At 42.7% G+C, this 19,255-nt stretch overlaps 1 protein-coding gene across 1 annotated transcript in view; it reads left to right on the plus strand.

Moving 5' to 3' along the window:
* Positions 1-19,255, plus strand: part of LOC111979163 (follistatin-related protein 1) — a 60,454-nt gene that overhangs the window by 11,050 nt on the left and 30,149 nt on the right. The window lies entirely within an intron of this gene.

Genomic DNA, 19,255 nt, shown 5'->3' on the forward strand with positions numbered 1-19,255 from the left:
CTCTACTCACACACAGTGGATGATACTCTCTACTCACACACAGTGGTATATACTCTCTACTCACACACATAGTGGATATATACTCTCTACTCACACACAGATGAGACTCCACTCACATACTCATATCTACCTCACACACAGTGGATATATACTTCTACTCACACACAGTGGATAGATACTCTCTACTCACCACACGTGATAGTATACTCTCTACTCACACACAGTGGATAGATACTCTCTACTCACACACAGTGGATAGATACTCTCTATCACACACAGTGGATAGATACTCTCTACTCACACACAGTGGATATATACCTCCTACTCACACACGTGGATATATACTCTCTACTCACACACAGTGGATATATACTCTCTACTCACACACAGTGGATAGTACTACTCTCTACTCACACACAGTGGATATACATACTCTACTCACACACAGTGGATAGAAATACTCTCTACTCACACACAGTGGATAGATACTCTCTACTCACACACAGTGGATATATCTCCTACTCACACAACGGTGATATTTCTCTATCACACAGTGGATAATACTCTCTACTCACACACGAGTGGATTATACTCTCTACTACACACAGTGGATAATACTCTCTACTCACACACACGTGGATAGATACTCTCTACTCACACACAGTGGATATATCTTCTACTCACACACAGTGGATAGATACTCTCTACTCACACACAGTGGTAATACTCTCTCTACTCAACACAGTGGATATATACTCTCTACTCACACACAGTGGATAGATACTCTCTACTACACACCAGTGGATGATACTCTCTACTTCACACACAGTGGATATATACTCTCTTCACTCCACACCGTGGATATATTCTCTACTCACACACAGTGGATATATATACTCTCTACTCACACAGTGGATAATACTCTCTACTCACACACAGTGGATATATACTCTCTACTCAACCAAGTGGATAGATACTCTCTACTCACACACAGTGGATATATACTCCTTACTCACACCACAGTGGATAGATACTCTCTACTCACACACAGTGGATAGATACTCTCTACTCACACACAGTGGATATATATCTCTACTCACACACAGTGGATAGATACTCTCTACTCACACACAGTGGATAGATACTCTCTACTCACACACAGTGGATAGATACTCTCTACTCCACACACGTGGATAATACTCTCTACTCACACACAGTGGATAATACATCTCTTACTCACACACGTGGATATATACTCTACTCACACCAGTGGATATATATCTCTACTCACACACAGTGGATAATATTCTCTACTAACCAAGTGGATAATACTCTCTACTCACACACAGTGGATAGATACTCTCTACTCACACAGTGGATATGATACTTCTTACTCACACACAGTGGATAGATACTCTCTCTCACACACAGTGGATATATCTCTACTCACACACGTGGATATATACTCTCTACTCACACACAGTGGATAGATATACTCTCTACTCACAACACAAGCTGGATAGATACTCTCTACTCACACACCAGTGGATAATACTCTCTACTCACACACACGTGGATATATACTCTCTACTACACACAGTGGATATATACTCTCTACTCACACACAGTGGATATATACTCTCTATCACACACAGTGGATAATACTCTCTACTCACACACACAGTGGATAGATACTCTCTACTCACACACAGTGGATATATACTCTCTACTCACACACAGTGGATAATACTCTCTACTCACACACAGTGGATAATATACTCTTATACTCTCTACTCACACACAGTGGATAGATACTCTCTATCACACACAGTGGATATATTCTCTCTACTCACACACAGTGGATATATACTCTCTACTCACCACACAGTGGATAGATACTCTCTACTCCACACAGTGGATTATTACTCTCTACTCACACAGTGGATAGATACTCTCTACTCACACACAGTGGATAGATACTCTCTACTCACACACAGTGGATAATACTCTCTACTCACACACAGTGGATAATACTCTCTACTCACACACAGTGGATAAGATACTCTCTACTCACAACAGTGGATAATACTCTCTACTCACCACCCGTGGATAGATACTCTCTACTCACACACAGTGGATATATACTCTCTACTCACACACAGTGGATAGATACTCTCTACTCACACACAGTGGATAGATACTTCTACTCACACACAGTGGTAATACTCTCTACTCACCACAGTGGATAGTACTCTCTACTCCACACACAGTGGATAGATACTCTCTACTCACACCCAGTGGATTATACTCTTTACACACAGTGGATAGATACTCTCTACTCACACACAGTGGATAGATACTCTCTACTCACACACAGTGGATAGTATACTCCTACTCACACACAGTGGATATATACTCTCTCTATCACACACAGTGGAATATATATCTCTACTCACACACAGTGGATAGTATTCTCTACAACACAGTGGATTATCTCTACTCACACACAGTGGTAGATACTCTCTACTCACACACAGTGGATAGATACTCTCTACTCACACACAGTGGATATATCTCCTACTCCACACCGTGGATAATACTCTCTACTCACACACAGTGGTATATACTCTCTACTCACACACAGTGGAATATTACTTCTCTACTCACACACAGTGGATAGATACTCTCTACTCCCACACAGTGGATATATACTCTCTACTCACACACAGTGGATATTATATCCTCTACTCACACACCAGTGGATATACTCTCTCTAACTCACACACAGTGGATATTACTCTCTACTCACACACAGTGGATAGTATACTCTCTACTCACACACAGTGGATATATACTCTCTACTCACACACAGTGGATAGATACTCTCTACTCACACACAGTGGATATATACTCTCTACTCACACACAGTGGATAGATACTCTCTACTCAACACACAGTGGATATATACTCTCTACTCACACACAGTGGATATATACTCTCTACTCACACACAGTGGATATATACTCTCTACTCACACACAGTGGATATATACTCTCTGTGCTGAAGGAGATGACGATGAGGACGTAGGATCAAAACGTCAGAATACTGACTGTTTGCAATTCGTTTTACATTTGTTCTACAGTGTAACCAAATACAAATTCTTGGATCTACACTTTTAACTATTGTTTGTAGAATCACAACCCTAAGGGGTGGCGAGTAACATTTTTAGCAATGTACAAAACTACATTTAGCAGACTACTTTAGAGTCCTTGTAGAGGAGCTGCCTCCCAGGCTGAGGTATATTAACTGACTAGAGCTGACAGTGACAGAGTTGCTGCCTCCCAGGAACCATGCTCTGTAGCTGTTGATGACTGTTCTCTCATTTGTAGGTGCTGCCTGGCTATAAATACCAAGCCCAGGTGGAGTGAATAGAGCAGGACCATGGGGGATTGAACAGCCTGTCCCCTGTCTCTATTAGTCAGGACTGTTCAAATTCTTCTAGCTCTAGACACACAAACACAGAGAGAGAGCAAGACAGGAGAGAGAGCATAGATGTCATGCGTCACTGTCTTCTAGGGTTGTTTTATAACACCATTCCTCTCTCTCTCTCTAGCCTCTATTCTCTGTAGCTAACAACGTTAGCTCCATCTCTCGTCATCTTGTGTGTGTTTATTTGTGTGTGTGTCAGGGGAATGGACCAGGCACAGAGATAGCACTTGGCAGCATGCCCAAACATCAGGCCAAAATTGGCAGGCAGTTAATACCAAGCAGATACCTGGGAGACACACACACACACACACAGCCTAATTTCAGTGCAGCTTCAATACGAAACGGTTTATGACTCACAGTAATTGAATGTGGACAATAGGACATGGTTGTTTATGCCAGATGAAATGTCACGGACATATCCAACTCAGCAGAATACTTGAATTGACACCTTGATGATAAATGTGTTCTCCAACAATCATCTGAACATTCCACTCCCTAAAATGGCTGTCCATTCTCAACATTCCATCATATATTGTAGAGTTCTGCAAACAGGCACACTTCCTTCAACAAACACACTTCCAGCCATTATCCTTGACTATGGCCCCATGGAGGGAGTAGTGTCTGGGGCAGGGAAGCTACCCATTCCCTGGCCTGGGCCCTCCTACCCAGAGAGACTGAAGCACTGCCCAGAACAGGCTGGAAGAGAAGTGAGGGAGAGAGAGGATAGAAAGAGAAAGGAGTGAGAAAATAGGAAGAGAGGGATTGAGAAGGGAGATTAAGGGAGAGAGGGACAGGGTTTGGAGTTGAGAACAAGAGAGAAAATTGATCATTTACAACAGAATGAAAAGATTTAGGCACAATACAGGAGACGATAAAGGGGAGGAAGAGGATATGGATATTGAAAGTGGGACAGCACGAGGGAGAGAGAGGGAAGCCTCCTCAGATTAAACAATGGAAGTGGGGGGGACAGGGACAGGGGTGTCATTGTCCTGCCTGTGAGACTGTGCCGTGTGCCCACGGGAGTAGAAAGGACGGCAGTGACACTCTGTTTTAGGGACTTTATTTTCTCAGTGACATTTTAACATAAGCTTACTTCCTGACTAATATCTTTCTTTCTGTCTTTCTCTCCATCTCTCTTTGTCTGTTAGTCTGTTGCATTTCGACACGTTCTTGAATCTCAAGGGCTTATGGAATATAAAATGTGGCTTTTCAATGACATCACACTAACTGCCTTCCATTCCATACACGTACAAGAAAACAAAGTCTGGGTCCAAATACCCATACTTACGTTTTAAATAGTAGGCTTTTTGAGTATGATAAATATAAACTTTTTATAGTATGTGAAATTTTGAAAATTAAGTATCCTTTAAATGCCAGGATGTCATACTCATTTCGGCTTTTCATCTAGTAGAATTCGCTGTCGAAGAGAATCGTCTTTTCGCACCTACGCTGAGGCATGAGAGCCTGACGAACCGGCGGAGGCAGGGGAGCCTGGAGATCTGTCTCAGGCATGAGAACCTGTAGCGGTTCCCAGACCTGACGTCATTCCCACCGAAACAAAAAAAATACTCCCTGATGCTTCTGTAGCGCTGAGAGTCGGGAAGCAAGTTCAGGGAGTGAGTGTTTTAATAAATAAACAGAACATAATACAAAACAAGAAACACTAACAGCACACAGACGTGAAACAGAAACAATAACACCTGGGGAAGGAACCAAAGGGAGTGAGAGATAGGGAAGGTAATCAGGGAAGTGATGGAGTCCAGGTGAGTCTGATGACACACAGGTGCGCGTAACGATGGTGCCATGTGTGCGCCATAACGAGCAGCCTGGTGACCGAGAGGCCGGAGAGGGAGCACACGTGACACAGACACCAGAGCATATACCACCAGAGAGTTTGTATATATGGATATTATATTTCTCTGTAGCTACGTTCACTCCTATCTCAATCTCACTCCAATAGAAATGCTTGGGACATGATCCAGGCATTTCAACAATGTTATGCTCTAGTCTGTAGACTTTATAGGGTGGTGTCTAATGCACAGCAGGTCATTTCATTCCGCTACTGCTTCCTCAGCAGGGACTCCCTCCCKAACTCCTTTAACTGTAACTCAGTGGAGTAGAGTCTTTATCTTGAAAGCTCAGATTGCACTGTCTCAAAAGTGTGAGGATACATATACAGTAGGATACAGACCCGTTTCGGTGGATATTTAAAAGTAGGAATTTAGAAATGGTGGAGCTGGCAACAAACATTTTAAAACTCTAAAACTTTATCTGGGCAACAGCAGTGATTCACTATACAGATAGACACGCTATCTTCACCCTCRTGTTTGTGCTAGCAAGCAGGCTAGGTAGTGCTAGGTATCAACAGCCAATCCAGCAGGGGCTGGAAACTATAGTGAGCTTCGTTTGATCAATATACTGTATGTACTTTTATTTCCCTCTCTCTTTTTCACTTTACCTCCCCTCTTGTCCTCCCTCCCCTTCTTTCCTCCCTCCCCTGTTGGAGCTTAATAAGAAACGTGTGTCTGAGAGCTATGAGGGGACCGTCTTCTCTCTGAGTGTTTGATTGGGAGGGGGAGTATAGGCATGATGTCATCAATGGTGAGATGCAGAGCATCTGTGAGCCATTAGTTTAAAACTCCCCTTACACACTTCTATAGAGGGGTGTATGTGAATGGGCATTGGTCTGTTCATTCATAGTAGCATGAATTAACACTAATCTCACTGACCTTTCATTATTGTTGTTGTTAGAAATACTGTGGTCACAAAGGTAGCTACAGATTCTGCTGCAGGTAAAAAGAGAGGGAGCAGATTAAGTTATAGGAGTAAGGGATGGGTTTCATCCTTGCCTTTAATTGGCTACCTTGTGTGCCAGTGGGGCATTATCAGTCAATGTATTGCGTCGCCATGTTAGCGTGTTTGTTTACTATCTCTAAATCAATGTTCTATATGCTAATGGTACACTCTGGGAAGGGACTAATGGTGGTTGTAAAGTGACCCCTCAGCAGGAAGCATCGATCCAGCTGCTGACTCAGTGGATCATCACACACACACGTACACGCACGCATTCACGCACACACACACGCACGCACGCGCACACACACACACACACACACAGTTCTCATTTGACAGATTTAGCCCGGTGCTAAGGATGTGAAGGGGACTCTTATCGGCAGCGGAAAATGAAAGAGGGATTTTCAGAGAAAGGCAGGAAAGAACAGAGCACATTTTAACTCCAATCTGCTTCAGCATGGGGTCAATAAACCTGCGGCAGGAGTAAAATTGAGTTCAGACCTCCCTCCCTCCACCCATCCCCCTTTTTCTTCCAGTCTCTGACTCATTTTCTGCAGCTCAATTCCTATCACTTCTCCCTCTCTCGGTCTCTGTCTTCTCCTTCTTCCATCCCCCCTTTTCTTGCTATCTCTGACTCTCACTACCTTTTTCCCTCTTCTCCACTCTCCTTCTCTTCTTTCTCTATCACTCAGTGACTCTCTTCCCTTCACTCTCTCTCCTCCAGGCAGCATTGCATGGCTGGCCTCAATTCACAGGGACATCTTACCCAGCCCTACATTTAAACAAGGAGAAGAAGGATAGAGTCAGAAAGCAAGTTGGTGAGGACAGAGAAATAAGACGTGAGAGAAAGAAATAGGTAAGGGAGGTATAAATGAGAGTGACAGATACTTTTTTTTAGATAAGCTGTGATGTCTGTCTTTCTTGGAACACCTGTTATTTTCCCATAATACACCTCTACCACCTGTAAAGAGAGAGAGAAGGATGGAGAGAGTATGAGAGAGCACTGACTCACCAAGGACCAGGCAAGAAGCAACTCTCCAGGGAATTTTCAATGTTTCCAGTCACAATTTTCATTTATACCTCATATAATGACTTCCATCATATTAATAAAATTAAGCCTTGGTTTGTTGTAAGGTCACTTTAATACGGTAGCTAGTGTAAGCCTATAGGAGCTCCTATCTAGCTATGGTTCAGCTAAACAGTTTGTCTAGCTAGCTTTTAAATTGGAGATTCTTCAAAGTAGCCACCCTTTGCCTTGATGACAGCTTTGCACACTCTTGGCATTCTCTCAACCAGCTTCATGAGGTAATCACCTGGAATGCATTTCAATTAACAGGTGTGCCTTGTTAAAAGTTAATTTGTAGAATTTCTTTCCTTAATGCGTTTGAGCCAATCAGTTGTGTTGTGACAAGGTAGGGGTGGTATACAGAAGATAGCCCTATTTGGTAAAATACCAAGTCCATATTATGGAAAGAACAGCTCAAATAAGCAAAGAGAAATGGCAGTCCATCATTACTTTAAGACATAAAAGTAATTCACTCTGGAAAATTTCAAGAACTTTGAAAGTTTCTTCAAGTGCATCTGCAAAAACCATCAAGCGCTATGATAAAACTGACTCTCATGAGGACCGCCACAGGAAAGGAAGACCAGAGTTACCTCTGCTGCAGAGGATAAGTTCATTAGAGTTACCAGCCTCAGAAATTGCAACCCAAATAAATGCTTCACAGAGTTCAAGTAACAGACACATCTCAACATCAATTGTTGAGAGGAGACTGCGGCCTTCATGGTCGAATTGCTGCAAAGATACCACTAATGAAGGACACCAATAAGAAGAAGAGACTTCCTTTGGCCAAGAAACACGAGCAATGGACATTAGACCATGGAAATCTGTACTGTGGTCTGATGAGGCCCAATTTGAGATTTTTGGTTCCAACCGCCATGTCTTTGTGAGATGCAGAGTATGTGAACAGATTATCTCTGCATGTGTGGTTCCCACCATGAAGCATGAAGGAGGACTGTGATGGTGTGGGGGTGCTTTGCTAGCGACACTGTCAGTGATTTATTTAGAATTCAAGACACACTTAACCAGCATGTCTACCACAGCATTCTGCAGCGATACGCCATTCCCATCTCGTTTAAGCTTGGTGGGAAAATAATTTGTTTTTCAACAGGACAATGACACAACAAACCTCCAGGCTGTGTAAGGGCTATTTGACCAAGAATGAGGGTGATGGAGTGCTGCATCAGATGACCTGGCCTCCACAATCACCCGACCTCAACCCAGTTGAGATGGTTTGAGATGAGATGGACCGCAGAGTGAAGGAAAAGCAGCCAACAAGTGCTCATCATATGTGGGAACTCCTTCAACATTTTTTGGGTTACTACATGATTCCATATGTGTTATTTCATAGTTTTGATCTCTTCACTATTATTCTAATTTACATAAGTATTCACAAGAGTCAATACTTTGTGGAAGCACATTTGGTAGTGATTACAGCTGTGAGTCTTTCTGGGTAAGTCTCTAAGAGCTTTCCACACCTGGATTCTGCAACATTTGCCCATTTATTATTTTCATAATTCTTCAAGCTCTGTTAAGTTGGTTGTTGATCATTGCTAGACAACCATTTTCAGGTATTGCCATTTATTTTCAATAGATTTAAGTCAAAACTGTAACTAAGCCACTCTGGAACATTCACTGTGTTCTTGGTATCCAATTCCAGTTTATATTTGGCCTTGTGTTTTAGGTTATTGTCCTGCTGAAAGGTGAATTAATCTTCCAGTATCTGGTGGAAAACTGACGAAACCAGGATTTCCACTTGGATTTTGCCTGTGCTTAGCTTAGCTCCATTTAGTTTATTTTCGTCCTGAAAAACTCCACAGTCCTTAACAATTACAAGCATACCCATAATACCACTATGCTTGAAAATATGGAGAAAAAGGGGGATACCTAGTCAGTTGTACAACTGAATGCGTCTTCCACATTAAACCCAACCCTTCTGAATCAGAGAGGTGCGGGAGCTGCCTTAATCGACATCCACATCACCTGGGGAACAGTGGGTTGGTTAACCACCTTGCTAAGAGGCAGATTGACAGATTTTTACCTTGTCAGCTTGGGGATTCGATCCAGCAACCTTTCAGTTACTCGCCCTATGCTCTAACCACTAAGCTACCCCATAGTGGTACTCAGTAATGTGTTGTATTGGATTTTTCCAATTGAGGACATCTCCTTTGTCTTGATCACGTTGAGGGAGAGGTTGTTGTCCTGGCACCACACTGCCAGGTCTCTGACCTCCTCCCTATACGCTGTCTCATTGTTGTCGGTGATCAGGCCTACCACTGTTGTGTCATCGGCAAGGACTTTTTGTATTGAGGACAAAAAGTTAATTGCATTGACACATTTTTTGCAGTGCTACTTTAGTGCATTTATACAAACAGGATGAATGTTTTGGAATATTTTTATTCTGTACAGGCTTCCTTCTTTTCACTCTGTAAATGAGGTTGGTATTGTGGAGTAACTACAATGTTGCTGATCCCTCTGGAGTTTTCTCCTATCACAGCCAATAAACTCTGTAACTGTTTTAAAACTTCTTATGGCTGCAATCCCGTTAACGGGATGATATGACAACAGCCGGTGAAAGTTCAGGGCATCAAATTCAAACAACAGAAATCTCATAATTAAAATTCCTCAAACATACATGTATCTTATACCATTTTAAAGGTAATCTTGTTGTTAATCCCACCAAATTGTCCGATTTCAAATAGGCTTTACAGCGAAAGGACCACAAACGATTATGTTGGGTCACCGAAAAATCACAGACAAACACAGTCATTTTTCCAGCCAAAGACAGGAGTCACAAAAAGCAGAAAAAGAGATACAATTAATCACTAACCTTTGATGATCTTCATCAGATGACACTCATAGGACTTCATGTTACACAATACATATATGTTTTGTTCGATAAAGTTTATATTTATATCCAAAAACCACAGTTTACATTGGCGCCATGTTCAGAAATGCCTCCAAAATATCCGGAGAAATTGCAGAGAGCCACGTCAAATAACATAAATACTCATCATAAACTTTGATGAAAGATACATGTTTTACATAGAATTAAAGATACACTTGTTTTTAATGCAACCGCTGTGTCAGATTTCAAAAAGCTTTACGGCAAAAGCACAATATTCAATAACCTGAGAACAGCGTTCAGCCACAAAAGGAAGCCATACAGTTACCCGCCAAATTGTGCAGTCAACAAWACTCATAAAAAGCATTATAAATCTTCACTTACCTTTGCTGATCWTCGTCGGAATGCACTCCCAGGACTCCCACTTCCACAAGAAATGTTCATTTTGTTCGGTAATGTCCATCATTTATGTCCAAATAGCTATTTTTGTTAGCGTGTTTGGTAAACAANAGGACTCCCACTTCCACAAGAAATGTTCATTTTGTTCGGTAATGTCCATCATTTATGTCCAAATAGCTATTTTTGTTAGCGTGTTTGGTAAACAAATCCAAATTCAGGAAGCACGTTCACTAAAACCTGACGAAATGTCCAAAAGTTCCGTAACAGTCAGTAGAAACATGTCAAACGATGTATTGAATCAATCTTTAGAATGTTTTTAACATAAATCTTCAGTAACRTTCCAACCGGAGAATTACATTGACTTCAGATGTGCGATGGAACAGAGCTTCCTCTCATGTGAACGCGCATGGTCAGAGCATGGTCAGGTCATGATAGACCTGACTAATTCCTGTCTCCTTCGGCCCCACTTCACAGTAGAGGTATCAGACAAGGTTCTACAGACTGTTGACATCTAGKGGAAGCCGTAGGAAGTGCAAACTCATCCATATCCCACTGTGTATTCAATAGGGTCTTGGTTGAAAATCGACCAACCTCAGAATTCCCACTTCCTGTTTGGATTTCTTCTCAGGTTTTTGCCTGCCATATGAGTTCTGTTATACTCACAGACATCATTCAAACAGTTTTAGAGACTTCAGAGTGTTTTCTATCCAATACGAATAATAAYATGCATATATTAGCAACTGGGACTGAGGAGCAGGCAGTTTACTATGGGCACCTCTGGGCACCTTTCATCCAAGCTACTCAATACTGCCCCTGCAGCCATAAGAAGTTAACGTCATTGTTGGCCTCACTGTGAAATCCCTCAGCACTTTTCTTTCTCTCCTTCAACTGAGTTAGGAAGGACGCCTGTATCTTTGTAGTGACTGGGTGTATTGATTTACAATCCAAAGTGTGATTAATAATGTCACAATGCTCAAAGTGATATTCAATGTCTACTTTTTATTAGTACCCATCTACCAATAGGTACTATTCTTTGTGAGGCATTGGAAAACCTCCCTGGTCTTTGTGGTTGAATCTGTGTTTGAAATGCACTGYTCGAATGAGGGACCTTACAGATAATTGTATGTGTGGGGTACAGAGACGAGGTAGTCATTCAAAAATCCTGTTAAACACTATTATTGCACATAGAGYGAGTCCACGCAACTTATTATGTGATTTCTTAAGCACATTTTTACTCCTGAACTTATGTATGCTTGCCATGATAAAGGGATTGAATACTTATAGACCCAGACATTTCAGCTTTTCATTTGTACTTAATTTCAAAAGTTTCCAAAAACCTAATTCCACTTTGAGATGATGGATTATTGTGTGTAGGCCAGTAACAAAAAAATCCCAATTTGATCCATTTAAAATTCAGGCTCGAACACAACATATTGTGGAAAAAGTAAAAAGGGTGTGTAAAGGGTGTGGAAAAAAGGGTGTGGAAAAAGTAAAAAGGGCTGAATACTTTCTGAAGGTACTGTATATGTCCATATCTACCTCAATTACCTTGTACCCTTAAATCAAATCAAATCAAATGTTATTAGTCACATGAACCAAATACAACAGCTGTAGACCTTATAGCTGACTGTCATGGCTGTCATGGTGTGCTTGGACCATGTTAGTTTGTTGGTGATGTGGACACCAAGGAACTTGAAGCTCTCAACCTGCTCCACTGCAGCCCCGTCGATGACAATGGGGGCATGACGGGTCCTCTTTTTCCTGTAGTCCACAATCATCTCCTTTGTCTTGATCACGTTGAGGGAGATGTTGTTGTCCTGGCCCCACAATGCCAGGTCTCTGACTTCCTCCCTATTGGCTGTCTCGTCGTTGTCGGTGATCAGGCCTACCACTGTTGTGTCATCAGCAAATGTAATGATGGTGTTGGGGTCGTGCCTGGCCGTGCAGTMWTGAGTGAACAGGGAGTACAGGAGGGGGCTGAGCACGCACCCATCAGGGGCCCCTGGGTTGAGGATCAGCGTGGCAGATGTGTTGTTACCTACCCGTACCAGCTGGGGGCGGCCCGTCAGGAAGTCCAGGATCCAGTTGCAGAGGGATGTGTTTAGTCCCAGGGTGCTTAGCTTATTGATGAGCTTTGAGGGCACTATGGTGTTGAACGCTGAGCTGTTGTCAATGAATAGCATTCTTACATAGGTGTTCATTTTGTCCAGGTGGGAAAGAGCAGTGTGGAGTGCAATAGAGACTGCATCATCTGTGGATCTTTTGGGGCAGTATGCAAATTAGAGTGGGTCTAGGGTTTCTGGGATAATAGTGTTGATGTGAGCCATGAACAGCCTTTCAAAGCACTTCCTGGCTACAGACATGAGTGCTATGGGTCGGTAGTCATTTAGGCAGGTTACCTTAGTGTTCTTGGGCACAGGCACTATGGTGGTCTGCTTAAAACATGTTGGTATTACAGACTCGGACAGGGAGAGGTTGAAAATGTCAGTGAAGACACTTGCTAGTTGGTCAGCGCATGCTCGCAGTACACGTCTTGGTAACCCGTCTGGCCCTGCGGCCTTGTGAATGTTGACCTGTCTTACGGTCTTACTCACATCGGCTGCGGAGAGCGTGATCACACAGTCTTCCGGTACAGCTGGTGCAGTCATGTATGTTTCAGTGTTTTTTTGCCTCGAAGCGAGCATAGAAGTAGTTTAGCTCGTCCGGTAGGCTCATGTCACTAGGCAGCTCTCGGCTGTGCTTCCCTTTGTAGTCTGTAATGTTTGCAGGTTCTGCCCCATACGACAAGCGTCAGAGCTGGTTTAGTACGACTCGATCTTAGTCCTGTATTGATGCTTTGCCTGTTTGATGGTTCGTCAGAGGGCATAGCTGGATTTCTTATAAGCTTCCAGGTTAGAGTCCCGCTCCTTGAAAGCGGCAGCTCTATCCTTTAGCTCAGTGCGGATGCTGCCTGTAATCCATGGCTTCTGGTTGGGGTATGTACGTACGGTCACTGTGGGGACGACATCATCGATGCACTTATTGATGAAGCCAATGACAGATGTGGTGTACTCCTCAATGCCATTTGAGGAATCCCGGAACATATTCCAGTCTGTGCTTGCAAAACAGTCGTGTAGCTTAGCATCTGATTCATCTGACCACTTTTTTATTGATCTAGACACGGGTGCTTCCTGCTTTAATTTTTGCTTGTAAGCAGGAATCAGGAGGATGGAATTATGGTCAGATTTGCCAAATGGAGGGCGAGGGAGAGCTTTGTATGCATCTCTGTGTGTGGAGTATTCGTGGTCCAGAGTTCTTTTCCCTCTGGTTGCACATTTAACATGCTGATAGTAATTTGGTAAAACAGATTTAAGTTTCCCTGCATTAAAGCATTGTTTGCTTTTGGCGGGATACAGCTCATTCAATGCTCATTCAATGCTATCTTAGTGCCAGCCTCTAACTGTGGTGGTATGTAAACAGCTAAAAATAATATAGATGAAAACTCTCTCTGTAGGTAACGTGGTCTGCATCTTATCATGAGAAACTCTACCTCAGGCGAGCAATAGCTCGAGACTTCCTTAGATATCGTGCACCAGCTGTTGTTTACAAAAATACATCATCCTCCGCCCCTTGTCTTACCAGACGCCGCTGTTCTATCCTGCCGTATTACCAGCCAGCTGTATGTTGATATTTTCGTCGTTTAGCCACGACTCCGTGAAGCATAAGATGTTCCAGTTTTTAATGTCCCGTTGGTAGCTTAATCTTCACAATAACTCGGCCATTTTATTGTCCAAAGATTGCATGTTTGCTAGCAGAATTGAGGGGAGTGGGGGTTTATTCGATCGCCTCCGACTCCTCAGAAGGCAGCCCGCCCTCCGGTCTCTCTTTCTCCGCCAACACTTCACGCAGATTACTTGGGTCAGGTTCTTGTTCCCGAGTGAGCCGTATATCCTCCGCCTCGGGCTCGTCAGAGTGGTGAAAGGAGAAAAAGGATTCTGCTTTTCCACGGTGAGTAATCACAGTCCTGATGTCTAGAAGTTATTTTCGGTCATAAGAGATGGTAGCGGCAACATTATGTACAAAACATCCACTCGCTACTTGTACCCCGTGTATATAGCCAAGTTATCGTTACGTATTGTGTATTTATTCCTTGTGTTATTACCTTTCTATTATTTGAACATGTTTCTCTCTGCGTTGTTGGAAAGGGCCCATAAGTAAGCATTCCACTGTTAGTCTACATCTGTTGTTTACGAAGCATGTGACAAATACAATTTGATTTGATAAAAATGACACTATGATAACGCTACTGTACTTTTATATTTATATGGGAGAAATACACATTCATTATTGATATGCTAACATTACTTGATCATGAAGAATATTGTTAGTTAGCTAGCTAGCAAGAAAATAAACCCTTTAATTGTCTGCACATGCTTGTGAATTGTTGTATTATTCAAGAGTGCAATATAGTTTCGTTGCTTTATTCAATATTGTAATATGTTTTAGAAGAAAAGTTGCTTGGATTGTTAAATAGTTTGTGCTTACTAACTAGTGGCTACTGGGATATTTACGGTCAATTTGAGCTGCCAAGAACATCGCGTTGCCAGCCACAACGAAAGGGAAGGATGTAATGTGAATTGAAAAGTAGAAATCTCTTTCACCACTCCTCATACTCCCCTTCATGTCTCGTAGTGGAAATAGGACCTAAGCTGATTGATACCCATTCATAAGCCAATCATTAATCACACCCAGACAACTCTTAATCGCTATTGGCTCAGATGGGACAGAATGTGTTTTACCTTTTTGATTCAAATTAACAAAGTTCATTACTTTACCCAAGATTTTAAGAGCCTCTGTGTGTTGTGTGTGCGCGCGTGTGTGTGTGTGTGTGTGTGTGTGTGTGTGTGTGTGTGTGTGTGCAGTGGCATACTGCCATTTAGCCAGGACCCTTGTTAGGTCTGAGCAATCCCCCCCACGTGTCTCTCTCTCTGAGCCTTGCATCTCCTGTCACCATAGCAACTTCCCATTTGGAGCGGGTGGAACAAAAACTGCTCTCTCACTCTGAGCACTCATTAGCAAAATGTCAGGGTGGTTCTGCAGGCTTTATTTGGAGAGATGGTGCAGTGGAGCTGGAGCTAAGCTAAGCTAAACTAAGGATAGCTAAACTAAGCTTAGCAGCAGCAACCCATCTATTACTCTGCTGGGGTTATCAGATAGACGCAGGTTTAAACAAGCTCCTCTCTCTGGCTAACTGTCTGAATGGACCATACTACTCTACTAGCCCTCGGGGGGGGGGGGGGGGCTTTGAAGATGGATTACAGTATGACTCAAGCAATGTGTGTGTGGAAGGGGGGGGGTGGGAGGGTTGGTGGTGTTAGTGTGTGCTTGTCTTTGTTTTTCTTCCACCAAGCAGGGTTGTTTGTTAGTGTATATTTGTGTGTGTGTGTGGGTGTGTGTTTGCTTTTCAACCAAAATAACAGACTTGATCTGGTTGGCAATGACATTCACCCAGGTTTCTTGCTCTATGCCCCCTCCTCCTTTGTCTCTCTCAGTTAGTACAGTACAATAGGCTGCGTAACCTCCTTATGACCTCCATGGTAGCCTGGCAGTTGTGATCAATGTGGGAAGAGTTTTACTACATATATATCTAGCAATCTGACTATACACCAGAGAACACACACAGGAGAGAGATCATTTAGGTGTAATCAATGTTGGAAGACATTCCTTGTGTGTGTGTGTGTGTGTGTGTGTGTGTGTGTGTGTGTGTGTGTGTGTGTGTGTGTGTGTGTGTGTGTGTGTGTGTGTGTGTGTGTGTGTGTGTGTGGTGTGTGTGTGTGTGTGTGTGTGTGTGTGTGTGTGTGTGTGTGTGTGTGTGTGTGTTTTTAAAACAGGGTGTATCCACATCTGGAGTCTGAGCTGTATTTTCCTTTGGGCCTATTCCCATGGTCTGTGTGATTCTCATTCCCTGCTCCTTCCTTTGCTTGCCTCCACTCTGCTCCGCTTTCCTCACTTGTGTGTGTGTGTGTGCGTACATCTGTGAGTCATGGAATGTGGTGGTACTCCTTGGAGTCTCCTGTGATCTGCTGTGTAAAGGAATGGGTGAATGTCATTGCCAACCAGACTATCATTCTGTTCTTTAGGTGGAAAAGCAAATGCAAAGCCCCCCCCAGAAATAAACACAACCCTGTTTAATGGAAAAGCTTAGACACACTTACACAAACAAATACCCACTAACATACAACCCTGGTCGGTGGAAAAGCTAACACAGAACCCAAACCGGCTGCGCGCGTGCGCCATCGTGCGCTATCGTGCATACATTTATTTTGTCTGCCTACACCAAACGCGATCACGACACGCAGGTTAAAATATCAAAACAAACTCTGAACCAATGACATTAATTTGGGGACAGGTCGAAAAGCATTAAACATGTATGGCAAATAAGCTAGTTAGCTTGCACTTGCAAGCTAATTTGTCCTGGGATATAAACATTGAGTTGTTATTTTACCTGAAATACACAAGGTCCTACTCCAACAATTAATCCACACATAAAACAGTCAACCGAATCGTTTCTAGTCATCTCTCCTCCTTCCAGGCTTTTTCATCTTTGAACTTATATGGTGATTGGCATCTACACTTTTACCACGACAACCGGCAAAACATTTAGTCTTTCAATCACCCACGTGGGTATAACCAATGAGGAGATGGCACGTGGGTACCTGCTTCTATAAACCAAYGAGGAGATGGGAGAGGCAGGACTTTCAACGCGATCTGCGTCAGAAATAGAAAGGAGTTCTATTTTATCCCTTGGCATCGCAGACGCTCGTTGGCGTGCGCGAGCAGTGTGGGTGCAATAATTGAATAACATGGATTTCTAAATGTATTTTGCGACGCTTGCGCACGCAATGTGTCCGGTCTGGTCAGCATGTAAGACACTCCTACACAAGCAAATACACACTAACAAACAACCCTGTTTGGTGAAAAGCTAAGACACACCAACTCAAACAAATACACACTAACAACAACACTGTTTGGTGGTGTGTTTGCTGGAAAAGTAAAACACACACACACGCAAACACACACACAGTTCTGTATCCAATTTTCAAAGAAAATAGATTAAAAGCGAAACGAGTAGGTCTCGTCGTTGATAAACTATATATTGATAACCAGTTGTTCAGAGACACAAAGACTACTCCATGGTTATTTTAAAAATTACAAAGTTCTCATAGACGAGGGAAATAAACACAATTCAAGCCCGGTTACTGATTGTAACAATACAATAAAAAATATAGCTTTTCTATAAATCTTCACATATAACTAATTGAACACACAAGCACTAATTCAACATAGTGAAGATAAAAACTAAGTAAACAGAAGGCACAGTATGTGTGGATGGTATGGTTTGTGTTTATTTTTTATTTTATTTGCTATGTTTGGAAAGTTGAGTGAGTGAGTAATGAAATGGAGTGATACTAGCTCACCACACTTAATTCAAAAGTTTAGGCGTGAGACTGCTTTCATCAAATGTCCTTATGTTTGAGTTGCGAAATACACAGCAACTATCTTTTTGTCCCATATAAGCCGTGTAATCAGAGTATACACGTTTTCAGCTTGTGCACACACACATTGCGCAAACACGGAGATTTATTTTGTAACCTCCTGACGTGCTCCTGATTCTGCTGCCCGGAGCCCTGTTCTGTGAGCTCGCAATGAGTCGTCGAGCACGAGCAGAGGGGAGGAACGCGAGCCGGCCTGGAGGATAGGGGACATAGAGAGTCAAAGGATTGCAGAAAGGGAGGAGAAGGAGGGTTGAGGAGGCAGAATCAGGAGATAGGTTGGGAGAAGGTTTGAGCAGAGGGAAGAGATGATAGGATGGAAGAGGAAGAGAGTAGCGGGGAGAGAGAGCGAAGGTTGGGACGGCGCGATACCATCCGAGTAGGGCATGTGGAAGTGTTGATGATGAGGGAGAGGGGAAAAGGATACAAGTAGTGGTCGGAGACTTGGAGGGGAAGTTGCAATGAGATTAGTGGAAGGAACGCATCTAGTAAAGATGAGGTCAAGCGTATTGCCTGCCTTGTGAGTAGGGGGGAAGGTGAGAGGGTGAGGTCAAAAGAGGAGAGGAGTGGAAAGAAGGAGGCAAGAGAGGAATGAGTCAAAAGGTAGACGTGGGGAGGTTAAAGTCACCCAGAAAACTGTGAGAGGTGAGCCATCCTCAGGAAAGGAACTTATCAGGGCGTCAAGCTCATTGATGAACTCTCCAAGGAAACCTGGAAGGGCGATAAATGATAAGGATTTTAAGCTACAGATAGCAATACTGGGGGATTTGAAAAAGCATCAGTCCCAATCAATAATAATATAATATTATTTTAGCAAAAATGTTTATTTTAATTTACAATCTGTTAGAAAGCTATGAGAAAGGAAGGTTCAAATCTTTGGAAGCATCCACAGCACAGTTGAAAAAATATATGGCAAATAAAAATCCGAAATGGATGATGTTGGAAGATAGATGGGAGGGTTGAGTGGAACTGAAGTGGGACTATAACAGGATAAACAATGTAGGGCATGCGGGATCTGTGAAATGTGTATAGGTGCGGAGCTTTTGTGAAATAGCACAGTTACAAGTGGAAATAAAATTGGATGGACAACAGAAATAGAGGAAGGACTAAGAACAAACAAGAGAGAACTATGTAAAG

The sequence above is a fragment of the Salvelinus sp. IW2-2015 genome, linkage group LG2 (genome assembly GCF_002910315.2).
Source record: "Salvelinus sp. IW2-2015 linkage group LG2, ASM291031v2, whole genome shotgun sequence".
In the NCBI taxonomy this organism is placed as follows: Eukaryota; Metazoa; Chordata; class Actinopteri; order Salmoniformes; family Salmonidae; genus Salvelinus; species Salvelinus sp. IW2-2015.